Source organism: Psammomys obesus, unplaced genomic scaffold (genome assembly GCF_907164565.1).
Source record: "Psammomys obesus unplaced genomic scaffold, mPsaObe1.curated_primary_1811, whole genome shotgun sequence".
In the NCBI taxonomy this organism is placed as follows: domain Eukaryota; kingdom Metazoa; phylum Chordata; class Mammalia; order Rodentia; family Muridae; genus Psammomys; species Psammomys obesus.
The window spans coordinates 37,386,349-37,406,315 of NW_026593286.1; the positions used below are offsets into that span (position 1 = coordinate 37,386,349).

General features: G+C 37.3%; 1 non-coding gene across 1 annotated transcript; it reads left to right on the forward strand.

Moving 5' to 3' along the window:
* The first annotated feature begins 6,708 nt into the window (after positions 1–6,708).
* LOC129684051 (U6 spliceosomal RNA) lies at positions 6,709–6,815 on the forward strand. Its single transcript, XR_008721242.1, has one exon. It is a non-coding gene; the product is annotated as a U6 spliceosomal RNA (small nuclear RNA).
* Positions 6,816–19,967: the final 13,152 nt, after the last annotated feature.

Sequence of the window (19,967 nt, forward strand, 5' to 3'; positions counted from 1 at the left end):
AATTAAACACAACTGAAACCATCAAAAATTACTGACAGTACAATGAACACATAGATTGCCCATGGATTAGGCTGCTTGTTAATTTTTAATTAACAAGGCATTTAAATTCGAAAACTACATTAATAGAAATACGTTCATTGAATAAAATTCTTGTATTTAGTAAAGCCAAATAGTTGAAACCTCATAATTAATAAAATTTGACATTTGAAACTTGAAATTATATGGTTGTAAAAAATTCTTCCTTCAGCTCAAGCCTTGAATAAATACTAAGATTTTGGGCATCATCTTATAAAATCATCATCCAACATAGTGTACTAGAGCAGCATATGTCATAAGATGTGGTAAATTTTGTTTTCTTCATATTACAAAGAACCTTCAGAAATCAAGGTAAGGCATAAGGTGTTTATTTGTCTTTGACAATTTTGTTTGTTTTCATTTGATTTGAGAGAAATGTTCTGTGACTGTAATATCCTAAATTCTTCAGATTAACTCATTTAAGGGAGAGCATTTGTCTTAAGCATTTTATATACTTGTGAAAAACACTGCTGTTCTTGGCATTCAACAGCTCTGGTGACAATGAAATTACTCATGTATATTGGAGAGTATGAGGGACTGAGTATCTAAATTCTTTATATCCCTTATAAAATTTTACTGCTATGAGTACTGAAAGTCACTGGAAAATCATTCAGCATTGCTGAGCTGTCACTTGATTATCCTGAACTTAGGAATATTATAAAAGATGAATAAAAAACAAGATAAAAAAGAGGTTAAGAAAAGAGCAGTAGTTTAAAAAAAAAACCCTACACGGCAGGATATTAATTGTGTTGAAGCATGTGAGTTTCTGGCAGGTAATAAACTATGATGGATGAGATCTCTAAAATTTCATGTGTGTCATGAGCTAAACCCTTAGTCTAATGCAGGGTCATTGCATTTTACAGTCTCATAAGCTTCCAGGACTTTGCCTGGCACAACAAAACAATTGCTTAATGTGCAATAAATTCTTCAGCTAGCCATCTGCTTACCCTCTTGACCTTTCAAATTTTATAAAAACTCAAGCCCATAATTTTTCACTTCATGAACCACCAGAATTTTGGAATATATTCTGTCCCAGGGTTACTTCATCTTTTATGTAACTACAGAGACTTAATACATTAGAAAATGTTTGGCACACACGTTCATTTTGCATTGAAATGGTTATGAGGGCAATCACTAGAGTTAATAAGAGGCTATTTCCACTCATTGAATAGACATGCTCATTAAAAAAAAATGAATGCTAGGTTCAGAAATTTTTGCAATGTACAGTAGTGCAAAATATAGTCAATAATCAGTCAAATACTAAAACTAAAAAAAAAAAAAAAGTTCCAACTCTCTTTGACATGAACTCAGTGGCTAGCTCTCTGATCACCTCCCCCTGAGGAAGGAGCAGCCTTGCCAGGCCATAGAGGAGGACAATGCAATCATTCCTGATCAGACCTGATAAGCTATGGTCAGTAGGAAGGGGAGGAAGACTGCTCCTATCAGTGGACTTGGAGAGGGGCATGGGAGGAGATGAGGGAGGGAGGGTGAGATAGGGAAGGAATGAGGAAGAAAGCTACAGCTGGGATACAAAATGAATAAACTGTAAGTAATGTATAAAAAAACTAATTTAATTTTAAAATTTCCAAAATATTTATTCTTATTAAAAAATATATGATTTTATATTTGCAAAAGTATAATATTCTATTATTTTACATGTTGAAATTAATCTAGGAAATATTTACTTAACCATGTCATAAACTGAAAAGCACAATATGGAATTTAGATGAACTCTTTTTTTTTTAGTCACTTCTGTTTTTTAATTAATTTTTTCTTTTTTAAATAATAGTTACAGTTTATTTACTTTGTGTCCCAGCTGTATCCCTCTCCCTCATTCTCTCCTAATCCCACCCTCCCTCCCTCATCTTCTCCCTACCCCTTTCCAAGTCCACAGATAGGGGAAGACCTCCTCCCTTTTCATCTGACCCTAGTTTATTAGTTATCTTCAGGACTGGCTGCAAAGTCTTCCCCTGTGGCCCAGCAGGGTTGCTCCTCCCTCGGGTGTGTGTGTGGGCGGGGGAGATCAAAGAGCCAGCCATTGAGTTCATGTCAGAAATAGTCCCTGTTCCCCTTACTAGTGTACCCACTTGGATACTGAGCTATCATGGGCTACATCCAGCAGGGGTTCTAGGTTCTATCCATACATGGTCCTTGGTTGGAGAAACAGTCTCATATAAGACCCCTGTGCCCAGATATATTTGGTCCTTGTGGAGCTCCTGTTCTCTTAGATGAACTCTTAAAAATATCTTTGTCTTTAAATTTTTGAATTCAAAGCCAAGGATTAGCAGTTTGATATTAAAAGACAAAACAGAACCGGGGCTGGAGAGGTGGTACATTGTGCCCTTGCAGAGGACTTGGGTTTTATTTCCCAGTATCCACATGGTAACCAAAACCATCGATAACTCCAGTTCCAGGGATACAGCACACTGTCCAGGCCTCTAAAAGCACAGAACATGTGTGTGGTACATGTACTGACAGGCAAACTCATACATAACATGAAATTAATAATCTTTGAAACATAGGCCCTACAATACATTCAAGTTCTTTTTTTTTTTTTACATTATTTTATTTTATTCATTACACTTTATTCACTTTGTTTCTCCCCATAAGCTCCTCCTTCCTTCCCTCCCGGTCCCACCCTTCCTTCCCCTTCTTCATGCTTGCCTTTTCCCAATTCCACTGATAGGGGAGGTCCCCCTCTCCTTCCTTCTGATCTTAGTCTATCAGATCACATCAGGAGTGGCTGCATTATCATCTGTGGCCTGGTAAGGCTGCTCCCCCTCAGCGGGATGTGATCAAAGAGCAAGCCCTTCAGATTATGTCAGAGGCAGTCCCTCTTCCCATTACTATCTAACCCACTTGGACACTAAACTGCCATGGGCTACATCTGTGCAGAGATTCTAGGTTATCTCTATGCCTGGTACTTTTCCTCCTATTCCCCTCTTCTAGTCCACATAAAGGGGGATCCCTCCTCTCCTACCATCTGACCCCAGAATATCTAGTCTCATCAGGACTCCACTTTCTACTCTGTTAGAAAGTCTGGGTTCTTAGAATCATTCTAAAATTGTGATGTTTGCTTCCCACAAATGTAGACTTGTCTTCTTCCACATATGTCAATACTTACTTTTGAAAACATCCTATTTTCATAAATAATGTAAATATCAGTATCTAGTTTCTTTAGATTTTACCAGTTTCATTAATATATGATTAGTCTCTAAGTAAATAACAGATGTGATTAAAACTGAGGACTGTGAAACCAGGTAGCTGTGTTCAAGTACTTTTTAACATAACACTTGTCCATTCTATACAAGCATACCTCTTTCAGTACTTACTTATCAGTAATTGCCACAGAATAATGAGTAAAGTAGTTCATGACACCATAGAAGTTGAAGATGGCTGCACTGACATCATCAGTTATATAAACACTGACACATTTATTAATATACTTTTAATTATTTTGTTTACATTAAAAAATTTTAACCTAAAATTGACCTTGTTAGGGAGGAGAGAAGTAAATTGGAAATGTTAACCTAGAGGAAAGAATAGGAAAGAATATTTTGTAGGAAGGAATGATACATAGCTGAATAATTTTTTCTCTAGAAGTGTGAACTCTCAAAAGAAATCTCAGATATGCACAAAGACACACATGTTACGTACTCACTTATTGGACTTTAGCTATATAGTACAGGATAAGCATACGAGGAGGCACAGACCCAAAGAAGATTAATACCAAGGAGGATCCAAGGGAGGATGCAAAAATCTCACTTGGAAGGGGAGATATAATAGACAGAAGCAGCAGTTGAAGAGAGGGAACAAGGTAGCAGAGGGGGCATAGAGAATTAAGAGGGTAGAAATCAAACCTGGGGAGAAAGAGGGAGAGAGAACAGAAGGCCTATAGAGAAAAGAAAAACTGAGGGGGGGTATCTCTGTGACAAGCTGGAGACCCAAGTCAGGGTAGGCTCCTGGGAAGATATGAGGGGGACTCAAGCAGAGACTCCTAGTAGTAACCTCTGACTAGACTAGTCTCCTAGTAATAGGCGAGGAGTACTAACCCACCCACAAAATCTTCAACTCAAAATTTACCCTGTATACAAGATGTGCAGGGATAAAGTCACAGCGGATGGGCATTGAGGAAATGCCCATCCAGTGCCTGGCTCAAGTAAAGACCCATCATAGTGCCAACCCTTGACTCTATGAATGATGCTCTGCTAAACTTGCAGACAGGCCCCTGATGGAGTGGTCTCCTGAGAGGTGCTACCCAGCAGTACCTCAAAACAAATGCAGAGACTCACAGCCAAACAGTGGCTGATGCAGAAGGAATCTTGGGGAATAGTGTGAGGAAAGAGCAAAGGACCTGGAGGTGACAACAGCTCCCCAAAAGATCAACAGAGTCGACTAATCAGGGCTCAGAGGGGCTTGCTGAGATGCAAGCATTAACGAAAGACCATGGATAAACTGGACCTAGACCCCACTCCCCCACCCCCAAGATGTAGCAGATGGGCAGCTTAGGCTTCATGTGGGTCCTCTAGTAAGGGATTTGAGGACTATATTTGACATAGACTCACTAGCTAGCTTTTACATAATTTCTCCCTGGTGGGACCTCATTGCCAGGCCACAGGGGAAGAGGATATGCTCAGTCCTTATCCAACTTGATTAGCTGGGCTGAATGGGAAAATTCCTTTTGTGAGGAATAGGTGAAGGGGGAGGGCAAGGTAGGGAGGGAAGGACTGGGAGGAGAGGAGAGATGGGGGTAATTAAGGATGTAAAGTGAATAAAAAATAAATAAAATTTAAATAATCTCAGGTTGACTTACTAGTAAAGGATGCCTCCAGAGTTCACACCCAAACAATGCAGGTTCTTGATATTTATCTCCATTTCCTGTCAGAAGTAGATGATACTACCCTGTGCCTGTGTGTATATATTATAATACACACAGAATTCAATTTTGAACTTTTATCCTGCTGGGTAGTACTCATAAGCCAGAAAGTACTAAGAAGATTTCTGGAAGACTTTTTTTTTAAAATTTTATTCCTCCTTTCCTCATGTCCTTCCATGTCCCTCTCCAAATCCACTGATAGGGGAGGTCCTCCTCCCCTTCCTCTTGATCCTAGTTTATCAGGTCTCATCAGGACTGGATGCATTGTCTTCTTCTGTGGCCTGGCAAGGCTGCTCCTCTGTCGGGGGGAAGAGGGAGCAAAGAGCCAGCCATTGAGTTCATGTCAGAGACAGACCCTGTTACACTTATTAGGGAAGCTACTTAGATACTAAGCTGCCATGGGCTACAGCTGAGCAGGGATTCTAGGTTATATCCATGATTGGTCCTGGGTTGGCATATTAGTCTCAAAAATGACTCCTGTGCCCAGATATTTTGATTCTGTTGCTTCTTTTGTGGAACTCCTATCCTCTCCAGGTCTTGCTATCTCCCCCTTCTTTCATAGGATTCCTTGCAGTCTGCTTATTAATGTGATCATCTATCTATGAATGTTGGAGAAGCAGAACACCGTTATGATAATCAAGATATACCTAAACATTCAATATTGTCATGACTGTCATACACTTAGGTAACAGATTGATGGTTGAATTTAAGGCATGTTCTACAAGAAAAAAAAAAAAAAACAAACAAAAAACAATGTGCTTAGTACTGTAAACCAGGTCAAAAACACACTACTAAAAGACTTCTTGGCCTTAGAGAGAAACCTACTACTGTTGCTAAGTGAGCATGTTGTCCGACTGCTTTCTGAATATTTAAGTTTATTCCCATGGGTTAGTGATTCTCTTAGCCTTGGTTTGCAGTGCGTAACCACTAGGGCAAAGACGCATAACCAACTATCAAATTCACTAAGGACTAGGACTGTTTAGTGCACTGTCATAAACGGGATATCAGTGCTACTTTCCAAGGCTCAGGGAGAATCGAGATGAGTGGTCAGTATCCTAGTTTGCTTCCTATTGTTTTGAAAAAAAATATTAATCAAAGTAAACCTAGAAATATAAGAGTTTATTTTGTCTAACAGTTTATAGACTATCATGAAGGGAAATCAGGAAAGGATCTCAAGGAAGGAACCTAGAGGCAGAATTAAAACAGATGCTATAGAGAAACGATGCTGACTGCATTGGTTCTGGTGGCTTTTTCAGTTTGCTTTCTTACACAGCCCATGCCAAAGGGCAGCACCACTCACATGGCTTAGGCCCTTCCAGGTCAATCATTAATAATAAGGTAAGCTCACAGGCTTACCTACAGGCCAATATTATGAAGAAATTTTCTGAATATTGGTCCCTAATTTTCAAATGACTCCAGCCTGTGTTAAGTTTACAAAGATTAATGAGAATAAGCAGAAAGAAAGTAAGAGATGGAGGATGAGATGGCTGTAGTACTCTATTACCACCTGCCCAAGATGTGTACAAAACTGAGACTATCAACATTCCACCATGGGTATGGATGGGCTCCTAATGTCCCACACCTCTCAGAGGAGCTGTGGACACTTAAAACTTGTTTGGATTGGGCATACCACATCCGTCAGTGAACTAGCCCTGGTCTATTGTCTGCACTCAAGCATATATGCTTCCATCCGTGCTAATGCAAGCAACCATTTCAATACAGCAAGTCACAAAAACAAAACAAAAAACATGAAAGTAGTGCTCGCTTCGGCAGCACATATACTAAAATTGGAACGATACAGAGAAGATTAGCATGGCCCCTGCGCAAGGATGACACGCAAATTCGTGAAGCGTTCCATATTTTTAAAGACAAACTTGGTATATACTCGCTTATATAGACCTACAAGACATGATAAACATAATGAAATCTACACACCTAAAGAAGATAATCAAGAAAGTGGACACATAGGCGAAAGTGATTAATCCTCATTTAGAAAGACAAATGGGATGTGCATTGAACTTATGACAGGAGTCTATCACAAAAGGCATCTGAAAGACTCTACCTAGCAGTGTTTCAAAGCAGACACTAAGACTCATAACCAAACCCTCGGCAGAGTGCAGGGAATCATATGAAAGAAGGGAAGTTAGTATGATATGGAAAGGATAGGAGCTCCACAAGGACCAAATATATCTGGGCACAGGGTCTTTTCTGAGACTGACACTCAACCAAGGACCATCTATGGATATAACCTAGAACTTCTGCTCGGATGTGGCCTGTGGTAGCTCAGTAACCAAGTAGTTTTCCAAAGTAAGGGGAACACGGACTATTTCTAATAGGATCTCAAGGGCAGGCTGTTTGACCCCCACCCCAGGGGAGGAGCAGTCTGTTAGGCCACAGAGGAGGACTTTGCAGCCAGCCCTGAAGATACCTGATAAAACAGGGTCAGATGAAAGGGGAGGAGGTCCTCCCCTATCAGGGGACTTGGAAAGGGGCAGGGAGGAGACCAGGGAGGGAGTGTGGGGTTGGGGAGGGAATGAGGGAGCGGGATACAGCTGGGACACAGAGTTAACAAAATGTAACTAAAAAGAAAAATAAAATAAAAATAAAAAAATTAAAAAAAAAACATGAAAGTAGGAGGAAGACTTGGAAAGAAGAAATAACATAGGGAGAGGTGAAAGAGAAAAAAGTTAATAAAGATTGGACAGTTTAATAAAAGCATATATATGCATTTCTAAAGGAATTAACAGATATTAATTTTAAAATAAACCTTTTCAACCTCATCACAAAGCTGGTGGTTTTAAATTAAGAGAACTACAATCTCCAAGATAACTCAGCAGCTACAGATGCTGGCCTGAGTTCAATCCCTAGTACCAACATAAATGTGGAACAAAAAAAATGATACTTAAAATTTTTTTTCTGAAGTCCACACACATTTTATGGTATGTATATCTACATATCACATACATAAACACACACACATGTACACACACTCTATAATTTTAAAAAGATTGTCCTTGTTATGTACTTAAATATGGAATTATTTTATATACTTTAAAAATATTTATATGAGTTACCTTAATTTTATAACTCTTATGATGTAACACTTTTGAAATAACAAAACATTATTATTGGAAAGTTTGAAACTCTAAAGGCTTATATATAAGCAACTGAAGAAATGGATAATTTTTGATCCTTACTATTTTTCAACTAATAGTTGACATACGTAAAAATATCAACCCACCACATACATGTTCACAGAATACATGTATATTTTTAACAAAGTGTTTATTTTCTGCTTAATTATGAGTATGTAGAAGTACACAAACAAATAAACTTTCTTCCATACAGTACAGCTTGCCTGTTTTTCTCATTATGTACTTTCTTTTTTAATTTTTCCTTTATTATTATTTGTTATAATTTATTCACTTTGTATCCTGGCTGTAGCCCCCTCCCTCATCTCCTCCGAGTCCAACCCTCCCTAGTTTTTCCCCCTCATGTCCCTTCCCTAGTCCACTGATAAGGGAAGTCCTCCTCACCTACTGTCTGACCCCAGCTCATCAGGACTGTCTGGATCCTCTTTCTCTGTGGCCTAGTTTGGCCATCTTTCCAGGGGGAGGTGATCAAAGAGCCAACCACTGTGTCCATATCAGATACTGCCCCTTCTCCCCTCACGAAGAAATCCACATGGAGACTGAGCTCCCCATGGGCTGCACCTGATCAGGCAGTCTAGGTCTTCTCCATGTATGGTCCTTTGTTGATTCATCAGTCTCTGCAGGACTCTCTGAGCCCAGATTTTTTGGCTCTGTTGGTCTCCTTGAGTAGCTCCTGCCTTCTCCAGGTCTTACTATCTCGCTAAAATTCCTTGCACTCTACTGAGAACATTTTTTTTCTACGTTTTAATACCTAAAAATTTGGTACTACTGAGTAATGGGTTTCAATATTACTATTCAATAAATTGTTGTTTTCATGTTTTAACATTTTTCCATTTACTTAGATAACTATTCCCACATATTCTTACAATGTAAAAGCCAGAAAGAAATTCATAATGAAAAGTTCACAACAGTTGCAGTGGCCAGAAAGTCATGTATGGCATCCTAGCCAGAAGTTAGCTGGAATCAACCATGTGTCCTATCTTCATAAGAAAAGGAGCCTGAGACAAAGCATCTAGAACTCAGAGATCATCACTGGAAATAGCCTGATTTCATCCATATGTGAATAGATATATACTTTCAGTGATCCTGGAAATGCCAGTCATAGCAAAACCATGGGAGAGGAACTGCAATGATGTCAAATCAGAAATACATTACTTCATTTTATAGTTAAGTTATAAAAAACAGGAAACTAGAGGTAAACACTTTATTGTATTGTGACTTTGGTTCATCAACTGACAAATAAAATATAAAGTTCATCCTTTTGCAAATAAGTATTCAAATTTACACATGCTGGTCCCCAAATGTAACAGTTAAATCTAAACACTGCAATAAGATAAGACATTTCCTTAATATGCCACTATACAAGTAAGCAAAATTAGATGCTACCAGACTGTGAAACAGATTTATAAATAATTCTCTTTTGTTATTTAATGTTGTCTAAATATTTGAACTCACTAGGATATCTCATTATAATTCATTGTTTTAATTTTTGCCTGGACATTGAATACTTAGACTTTAATAATTTCTCTTTGCTTCTACACTCTATATTACTAGCAATCATTGAAAGAGTTTATGTTTTTTAATTTTAGCCACTCACTGATTACAAATTTTAGCTTACCCGTGCTTAAAGATTATATTTTATTAAATTAAAAACAGTTCCTGATCAAAAGTAATATCTACAAATGTGCCCAGTTTGTGGCTATGATAGATAAATTAATGCAATGAAAGCATCATAAGTTTGATTCAAAGAGCGTTCACCTAAACATAAGGGAAGGTATGGGAGAAATTTATCTCTGTTCTTGGAAAGCAGAGTTAAACTATATTGAAGGTGGTTTGGTCAAAGATTACTTTTGAAGAAGATTTGAAAACTCATAAACTCACACCAAACTCACTTTATATTCAAATTTAAAAAGTAGATGAGTACATGGATCGTACAAACCCACCATTTTAATTCAAGCTATAGAAGTGAACATTTGTGCAAGGTCAGATGTCAATGAACATGTCTGCAGAGAATGGTACCCTAGCAAGAAAGGCAGGGTACTGTGTTAGGCAACCTGAATATTTATAAATATATTTCCACTGCTTTGCCCAACATCATCAAATTGATTTAAATTCATAATAATAGCAACCACCAAATTCTCTTAACTTTAACATTTAAATAGGAACAAATTAAAGATAACAAAGGAAGATATTAAATTCAGAGCAATGTGCTATGTGATTTTAATGGTATCTCAAATAAACTCACAAGCAAACCATTAACTTTTAGATCTTAACTTTAAATCAAGAAAGCAAACTTCTGAAACCATTTAATTTCTGCACATTTTCTGTGATTATTTTTTATATTCTTGCATATTTTCCTTTCTACTGCTCTGCCATGTCCTTTTAACCTCACAATTATCATTAATTGAGAAATGGGCTTGTGTCTGTTTCTCTGAGTTAGAAAGCTTCTTTATATACTTTCCTCATTGTTGTTCTCATATTTAACACTATTTAGCTCTGAGGAAATGCCAGTTCTGTTAACAGCTTTTCCAGAATTTCCATCTTAAGCAGAGCCTCTGAATAACTTTCCCCCCGAATATCCTGTGACTTTCTCTCAATAGAACTTGTAAGTAGTAATGAAATTATAATACATATTTATTTTGAGAGCAGGTGTTGCTATGCAGCTCTGGGTAGCACATATTTCCTTATTTGTCCCAGGCTGAACTCAGACTCAGGGGAGTCACACTGCTTCAGACCTCTGAGAATCACTTTCTTGTTGTGGTCTTTCTGTGAAGTGCAAGTTTACCAGGGGGAAAAGCGTACTCTACTTGTTTTTTGTTTGTTTGTTTGTTTGTTTGTTTTGATTTCTATTGTTGTATTTTAATTTCCTAGTGTCTTAAAAGCATACTTATGTCTTATTATACTGAAGTTTAAAATCAAATAAATATTTTAAATTAATGAATAAATTTATATGGTAAACAATATAAAACTGAACTTGGAAAGGAGATAACAATTGAAAAATCTAAGAAATTAGGACTCACATAATGGGGTCTACATAGATGTATATAGACTCCTCTCTTATATTCTGCTTCTATGAGGCTATAGATCGACACACCTTAAGTTTAAGAAACTGTCACTTAAAAAAAAAAAAAACCTGTCACTTGTTTGTGTCTTAGTCGGGTGGCAAAGTCAGACAGGTCCACACATTCTGCAAAACTTGAGGTTCATGCTTCCATTTTTACAAAACATAAAAGATTGTGTGTTGTGAACTTCATCAGAACTCTTAGAAATGAATAGAATAAAAAATTCTTCAACTCATGACTCTACTCTTGTGATTTACATCTTCCCTGCTAAATACCTTTTTTTTCTTATTTGCAGATCATGAATAAACACTTTTTAATTTTTTCTTTATTATTATTACTTATTACAATTTATTTACTTTGTATCCCGACTGTAGCCTCCTCTCTCACCTCCTCCCAATCCCAGCCTCCTCTTTTCCTCCTATGTCCCTCCCCTAGTTCACTGCTTCCCTACTATCTGACCCTAACCTATCAGGTCTCATCAGGACTCTGGATCCTTTTTCTCTGTGGCTTTGAATAAACACCTTAAAAAATAACCAGTTTCTTTATTAAATCAAGAACTTAAGGTGACTCAACATTACTGAAACAGAGATAAACATATTTAGCATATTATTTTGTTTGTATACAGAAATAAAAAGAGCATATATTCCAACTGAAATAGCTCAAATGCTTTTACATCAATGGCGTAAATAGGCTGTTTTATTTCATGTTGTCCTCAGAAAGAGTATTTAAAGTTTAACAAGCAACAACAACAAAACCTCACTGTTTTACCTTTTAGCATACCTCATCTAGCTTTTGGCAAGTACAAGCTTCCCAAGTGGTGATACAAACTTTAATGAAAATTTTCAGAGGTATGGAGTAATGATTAAGATGGAATGTGTACTTGAGACTCTTTTGGGTATCTGCCTAGGAGTGGTATAGCTGGATCTTGAGGAAGCACTATTCCTAGTTGTCTGAGAAAGCACCAGATTGATTTCCAGAGTGGTTGTACAAGTTTACATTCCCATCAGCAGTGGAGGAGGGTTCCCCTTTCTCCACAACCTCTTCAGCATGTGTTGTCTCTTGAGTTTTTGATCTTAGCCATTCTGATGGGTGTAAGGTGAAATCTTAGGGTTGTTTTGATTTGCATTCCCCTGATGGCTAAAGAGGTTGAGAATTTCTTTAAGTGTTTCTCTGCCATTCAATATTCCTGTATTGAGAATTCTCTGTTTAGCTCTGTACTCCATTTTTTATTTGGATTACTTGATTTTTTGCTGTTTAACTTCTTCAGTTCTTTATATATACTGGATATTAGTCCTCTGTCAGATATAGGGTTGGTGAAGATCCTTTCACAATCTGTAGACTGTCATTTTGTTCTGACAACAGTGTCTTTTCTTTACAACAGCTTTTCAGTTTCATAAGGTTCCATTTATTGATTGTTGTTCTTAAGAGCTTGTGCTGTTGATGTTCTGTTCAGGAAGTTGTCTCCTGTGCCAATGAGTTCAAAGCTCTTCCTCACTTTTTCTTCATAATAAGGACATTTGCTCAACCATGTTTGTAGCAGCCTTATTTGTAATAGCCAGATGCTGGAAACAACCCATATGCTCCTCAGTGGAGGAATGGATGCACAAATTGTGGTATATCTACACAATGGAATTTTACTCAGCAATAAAAAACAAGGAAATCATAAAATCTGCAAGTAAATGGTGGGATCTGGAAAGAAACATCCTGAGTGAGCTATCCCAGAAGTAGAAAGATGCATATGGTATATATTCACTCATATAGACATATAATATAGGATAAAAAACTATAAAAATCTGTACACTTAAAGAAACTAATCAAGAGGGAGGACTCTTGCTAAAAAGCTCAATTCCTATCCTGGAAGGCAAAGAGGATGGACATCAAAAGAAGGAGAAAAGAGGGAACAAGTCAGGAGCCTGACACAGAGGACCTCTGAAAGTCTCTGCCCTGCAAAATATCAATGCAGATGCTGAGACTTATGGGCAACCTTTGGGCAGAGTGCAGGGAATCTTATGAAAGAAGTTAGAAACAGTAAGATCTGGAGAGGACAGGAACTCCACAAGGAGAGCAACAGAACCAAAAATCTGAGCACAGGTGTCTATCCTGAGACTAATACTCCAACAAAGGACTATGCATGGAGATAACCTAAGACCCCTGCACAGATGTAGCCCATGGCAGTTCAGTATCCAAGTGGGTTCCATTTTAATAGGAATAGAGACTGTCTCTGACATGAACTGATTGGCCTGCTTTTTAATTGCTTCCCCCTGAGGGGGAAGGAGCATTACCAGACCACAGAAGAAGACAATGCAGCCACTCCTGATGAGACCTAATTGACTAGGATCAGAAGGAAGGAAAAGAAGACCTCCCCTATCAGTGGACTTGGGGAGGGGCATGCATGCAGAGGGTGGAGGAAGGGAGGGATTAGGAAGGGAGGAGGGAGGGAACCACAGAGGGTATACAAAGTGAATAAAGTGTAATTAATAAAGAACTAAAAAAAAGGATGGAATGTGTTAAAATATTCATGGTACCTAAAAGAACTAGGACCTATAGAATCTCAAAATTAAAAACAAATGCAGTGAAAGTCTCAGTATCAAGAAACACATATAAAATGAAAACTATAATTACCTTTAAGTAATAGTTAAAAAAATACAAATAAATTGTATATAAAAAAACTTAAAAACCCAGAGGAAGACCATGCAGGAAATCTGGGATACCACAAAGGACCAAAGTTTTAGGTTACAGACATAGAAGAAGGAGATGAATCCCAGGTCAATGGCATAGATCAGATCTTCAAGATTATAGAAGAAAAGTTACTTGAACGAAATAAAGTCACAGCTATACAGATACAAGAAGCAAGCAGAACACCCGATATATAAGACTAAAAAGAACCCCTTCAAGAAAATACTGGTTAAAATATCCAAAATATAAAACAAAGAAAAGAACAGCATTGAAAGGTGCATAAGAAAAAAAAATACAAGTTGCATATAAAAGAAAACCCATTCAAGTAACAGCTGATTTCTCAATGGTAGGTATAAAAATCAGAAGACACAGGACAAAAGCATTCTAAATTCTAAAAGGTCATTTCTCACCAGTGTAGAGTGCTCAAGAAAACTCCAAGTCATTGTGGAAAGAGGAAAAAAAAATTCATGATAAAACCAGCACAAAATATAAATTTTCACCAAAACTGCTCTAAGAAGAACACTAAAGACAGTATGCCAAATTGAAGACCGTATTATACATAGTCAAGAGAATCAAAAAAGGAAACAAATAGCGCTTTAATTAATGAAATAAAAAGAATGACTAAGAACACCAACAGAAAAAAAAATGAGAAAATGTATGGCTTATACCAACTCAGAACTTTCAATAATAATGTTAAATATTAATGACCTCAACTCTCCAATCCAAAGACAAAGTCTAGTTTACTAGATTTTGGAAAAAAAAAATCTACATTTGATCCCAGCATAGTGCCAGAGGCAGGCAGCTCTCTGAGCTGGAATCCAGTCTCTCCTACAGGGAGGGTTCCAGGAGAACCAGAGACACACAAAGAAATCTGTCTCAAACAAAATAAAACAAAGCCAACACAAACCAACCAACCAAACAAAAACACAGAAAAAAAAAATGGCAACCTATCATTCTGTTTTCTGAAAAGAAGTAATCTTAGCTTTAAAGGATAGCATCAACTAATAGTGTGATAATAGAATGTACTGAAATTATATGTATTATTAAAGCATGACAACACATAAATATATAAGGTATATTTTCATGTTTAAATTTAAAAATAAAATTATTTTAAAATTAGTTGACATGAACTCAATGGCAGGTTTTTTACACCCCTCCCCATGAGGGAGGAACATCCTTGTTAGGCCACAGAGGAGGACACTGCAGCCAGTCCTGAAGATACTTGATAAACTAGGGTCAGATGGAAGGGGAGGAGGACCTCCCCTATCAGTGGACTTGTGGATTTAGAGAGCAGCAGGGAGGAGATGAGGGAGGGAGGATGGGTGTGGGAGGGAATGAGGGAGGGGGCTAAGCTGGAAAACAAAGTAAATAACCTGTAATTAATATAAAAAATAAAAATAAAAAATTACCTGAATAAATTATAAAGTAAGTAAATTATTATTTCTACATTTAACTCAGTATTCTGTGTGTGTGAAAAATGTAACCATTCCTTACAAAATCATATACTTTTGTTGATGTACCAAAAAAAAAAGAAGAAGAAATGTGAGTGACTGGTATTTATAATATGAAACCTCAATACATACATTATGAGAATACAATTATTTTGTGACTGTTACACTAAAAACTGCTGTTGCGGTTTTCCGCAAGGCAGAAGAAATGAGCAGACCTGTAGGAAGCAAGAAAGAATGTTTCTTTGAATATTTTTGAACCTTTTAGAATATGAGACATTAAAATGTATTACAAGTTCAAAGAGAACATGATATGGAAAGCTATGCAAAACACCCCCTCCTGCCTCTTCAGAAAGATTACAGTAGAGAAAACTCAATGTACTGTTTCTTAATCAAGATGCCCTAAGCATTCACTGAAGTAACATTTTCTGAAACAAGTAGTCCTGAAGGTTTTTGAAAACCACATGTCAAAGACTAAATTCTTGTCTTTCACCTTGATAGAAAGTCCACCCAATGCACCTGAAACCTTACAGCAAAGGCAAGGACTTTCTGAGTAGCAGTGTTAGAGCTCATGAATAAGAAGCATAATGCAGTAGGTGCCTGTCCTGTTTCTTGTTTTCTCCTACTTCCCATGTACATCCCATTTGTCTTTCTAAGTGAGGATTGATCATCTTATCCTGGGTCCTCTTTCTTGTTTATCTTCTTTAGGTGCACATATTTTAGTATGTTTATAAAACCTTATAGGACTATATAAGTGTGTATATACCATGTGTGTCTTTCTGATCCTGGGATACCTCACTCTGGATGATCTTTTCCAGATCCCACCATTTGTCTGCAAATTTCATGATTTCCTTGTTTTTAATTGCTGAGTAGTATTCCAACCAAGAACCATGTATGAATATAATCTAGAACCACTGCTCAGATGTAGCCCCTGGTAGCTTAGTAACCAAGTGGGTTTCCCTAGTAAGGGGAGCAGGAACTATTTCTGACAGGAAGTCAATGACTGGCTCCTTTACCTCCCCCCACACTCCCCAATGGAGGAACAGCCTTGCTTGGCCACAGAAGAGGACATGGCAGCTAGTCCTGAAGGTACCTGATAAGCTGGGGTCAGATGGAAGGGGAGGAGGGCTTCCCCTAGCAGTGGACTTGGAAAGGGACAGGGAGGAGATGAGTAAGGTAGGGTGGGATTGGGAGGGAATAAGGAAGGAGCTAAGGCAAAGATACAAAGTAAATAACCTGTGATTAATATTAAAAAATAAATATTAATTAAAAAAGAAGCATAATGCCATACACTAAAGTTAAAAATATTAAACAGCAAATAATCAACACAATGAAAAGTTACCTAACAGTGAGGTAATTGTAGTAAAATAGTCATCTTAAAAAAAAATTGTCATGAATCAAATAGACCTAACAGACATTTACAGAAATTTACCTTCTTCTCAGCACCTCATGGAACCTTCTCCAAAATAGACCATATTTTGGTCACAAAGCAAGCCTCAACAGATACAAGAAGATTGAAATAATCCCTTCTATCCTATCTGATCACCATGGAATAAAGCTGGACCTCAACAACAACAGAAATAGCAGAAAGCCTACACACACATCAAAACTGAACAACTTGCTACTAAATGACAGCTGTGTCAGGGAAGAAATAAAGAAAATGAAAGTCTTCCTAGAATTCAATGAAAATGAAAGCACAACATACTCAAACTTGTGGGACACAACAAAAGCAAGGCTAAGAGGAAAGCACTTAAAAGTGCCTTCAAAAAGAAATTTGAGACAGCTCATTCAAGCAACTTAATGGCTCACCTGAAAACCCTAGAAAAAGAAGACACCAAAAAGGAGTAGATGGCTGGAAATAATCAAACTCAGGGCTGAAATCAATCAATTAGAAACAAATAAAACAATTCAAAGAATCAATGAAACCAAGAGCTGGTTCTTTGAGAAAATCAACAAGAGAGACAAACCCTTAGCCAACCTAACTAAAAGGCAGAGAGACACCATCCAAATCAACAAAATCAGAAATGAAAAGGGGGACATAACCAAAGACACTGAGGAAATCCAAACAATCATTAGGACTTACTTCAAAAGTCTATATGCCACAAAATTTGAAAATCTAAATGAAATGGACAATTTTCTTGATTGATTCAACTTGTCAAAACTGAATCAAGACCAGGTAAATCAATTAAATAGTCCCATATCCCCTAAGAAAATAGAAGTGGTCATCGAAAGTCTCCCATCCAAAAAAAGCCCAGATGGTTTCAATGCAGAATTCTACCACACCTTCAAAGAAGAGCTGACTCCAATTCTCTTCAAACTATTCTACAAAATAGAAACAGAAGGAACATTACCAAACTCATTCTATGAAGCCACAGTCACCTTGGTACCTAAACCTCACAATGACACAATAAAGAAAGAGAATTTCAGGCCAATCTCCCTTATGAACATTGTTGCAAAAATAATAAAAAAATATTTGCAAACCGAATACAAGAACACATCAAAGATATCATCTACTATGACCAAGTAGGCTTCATCCCAGGTATGCAGGGATGGTTCAATATATGGAAATCCATCGATGTGATCCACCATATTAACAAACTGAAAGAAAAAAAAAACACATGATAATCTCCTTAGATGCTGAAAAAGCATTTGACAAAATCCAACATCCATTTAAAGTCTTGGAAGGATCAGGGATACAAGGCACATATCTAAACATAGTAAAGGCAATATACAGCAAGCCTATAGCCAACATCAAACTAAAAGGAGAAAAACTTTAAGCAATCACATGGAATTCAGGGACAAGGCAAGGCTGCACACTCTCTTCATATCTCTTCAACATATTTCTTGATGTCCTTGCTAGAGCAATAAGACAGTTGAAGGAGATCAAGGGCATACAAATTGGAAACAAAGAAGTCAAAGTATCACTATTTGCAGATGATATGATAGTATACCTGAGTGACCCCAAAAATTCTACCAGGAAACTCTTACAGCTGATAAACACCTTCAGCAATGTGGCTGGATACAAAATTAACTTAAAAAAATCAGAAGCCTTCCTGTATACAAAAGACAAAAGGGCTGAGAAAGAAATTAGGGAAACAACACCCTTCACAATAGCCACAAATGACATAAAGTACCTTGGTGTAACCCTAACCAAGCAAGTCAAAGACTTGTATGAAAAAAATTTGAAGTCTCTGAAGAAGAATTAGAAGAAGATATGAGAAGATGGAAAGATCTCCCATGCTCATGGCTTGGCAGGATTAACATAGTAAAAACGACCATCTTACCAAACGCAATCTACAGATTCAATGCAATTCCCATCAAATTACTAACGCAATTCTTTACAGAATTCTCAACTTTATATGGAATATCAAGAAGCCCAGAATTGCTAAAACAATCATTTACAATAAAAGATCTTCTAGAGGTACCTCTATCCCTGATCTTAAGCTGTACTATAGAGCAACAGTAATAAAAACTGCATTGTACTGGCATAGAAACAGAATGGTGGATCAGGGTAACCAAAAGAAGACCCAGAAATAAACCCATACACTCAAGGACCCCTGATCTTTGACAAAGATGTCAAAACAATACAATGGAAAAAAGATAGTATCTTTAACAAATGGTTCTGGTCTAACTGGATGTCTACATGTAGAAAAATGCAAATACATTGATACTTATCACCCTACACAAAACTAAAGTGCAAGTGGATCAAAGACCTCAACATACAACCAGACACATTAAATTGGATAAAAGAAAAAGTGGGGAAGACTCTGGAACTCATTGGTACAGGAGATTACTTCCTGAACAGAACACCAACAGCACAGGCTCTAAGAGCAACAATCAATAAATGGGACCTCATGAAACTGAAAAGCTTCTGTAAAGCAAAGAACACCATCATCAAAACAAAACGACTGCCTACAGATTGGGAAAGAATCTTCACCAACCCTTTATCTGCCAGAGGGCTAATATCCAGTATATATAAAGAACTAAAAAGCTGAAAACAAGAAACCAAGTAATCCAATTAAAAAATGGGGATCAAGGCTAAACAGAAAATTCTCTGTAGAAGAATATCAAATGGCAGAGAAAAACTTAAAGAAATGCTCAATGTCATTAACCATCAGGGAAATGCAAATCAAGACCCTGAGATTTCACCTTACACCCATCAAAATGACCAAGATGAAAAACTCAAGTGACAACACATGCTGGAGAGGTTGTGGAGAAAAGGCAACCCTCCTCCACTGCTGGTGGGAAAGTAAACTTGTACAACCACTCTGGAAATCAAGCTGGCACTTTCTCAGATAACTAGGAATAGCGCTTCCTCAAGATCCAGCAACTCCTAGGTATATATCCAAAAGAGGCTCAAGGACACAATAAGGACATTTGCTCAACCACGTTTGTAGCAGCTTTATTTGTAATAGCCAGAACCTGGAAACAACCCAGATGTGCCTCAGCTGAAGAATGAATGCAGAAATTGTGGTACATCTACAGAATGGAATATTACTCAGCAATGAAAAACAAGGAAATCATGAAATTTGCAGGTAAATAGTGGGAACTGGAAAGGATCATCCTGAGTGAGCTGTGCCAGAAGCAGAAAGACACACATGCTATATACTCACTCATATAGACATATAATATAGGATAAACCTACTGAAATTTGTACATCTAAAGAAAGTAATCAAGA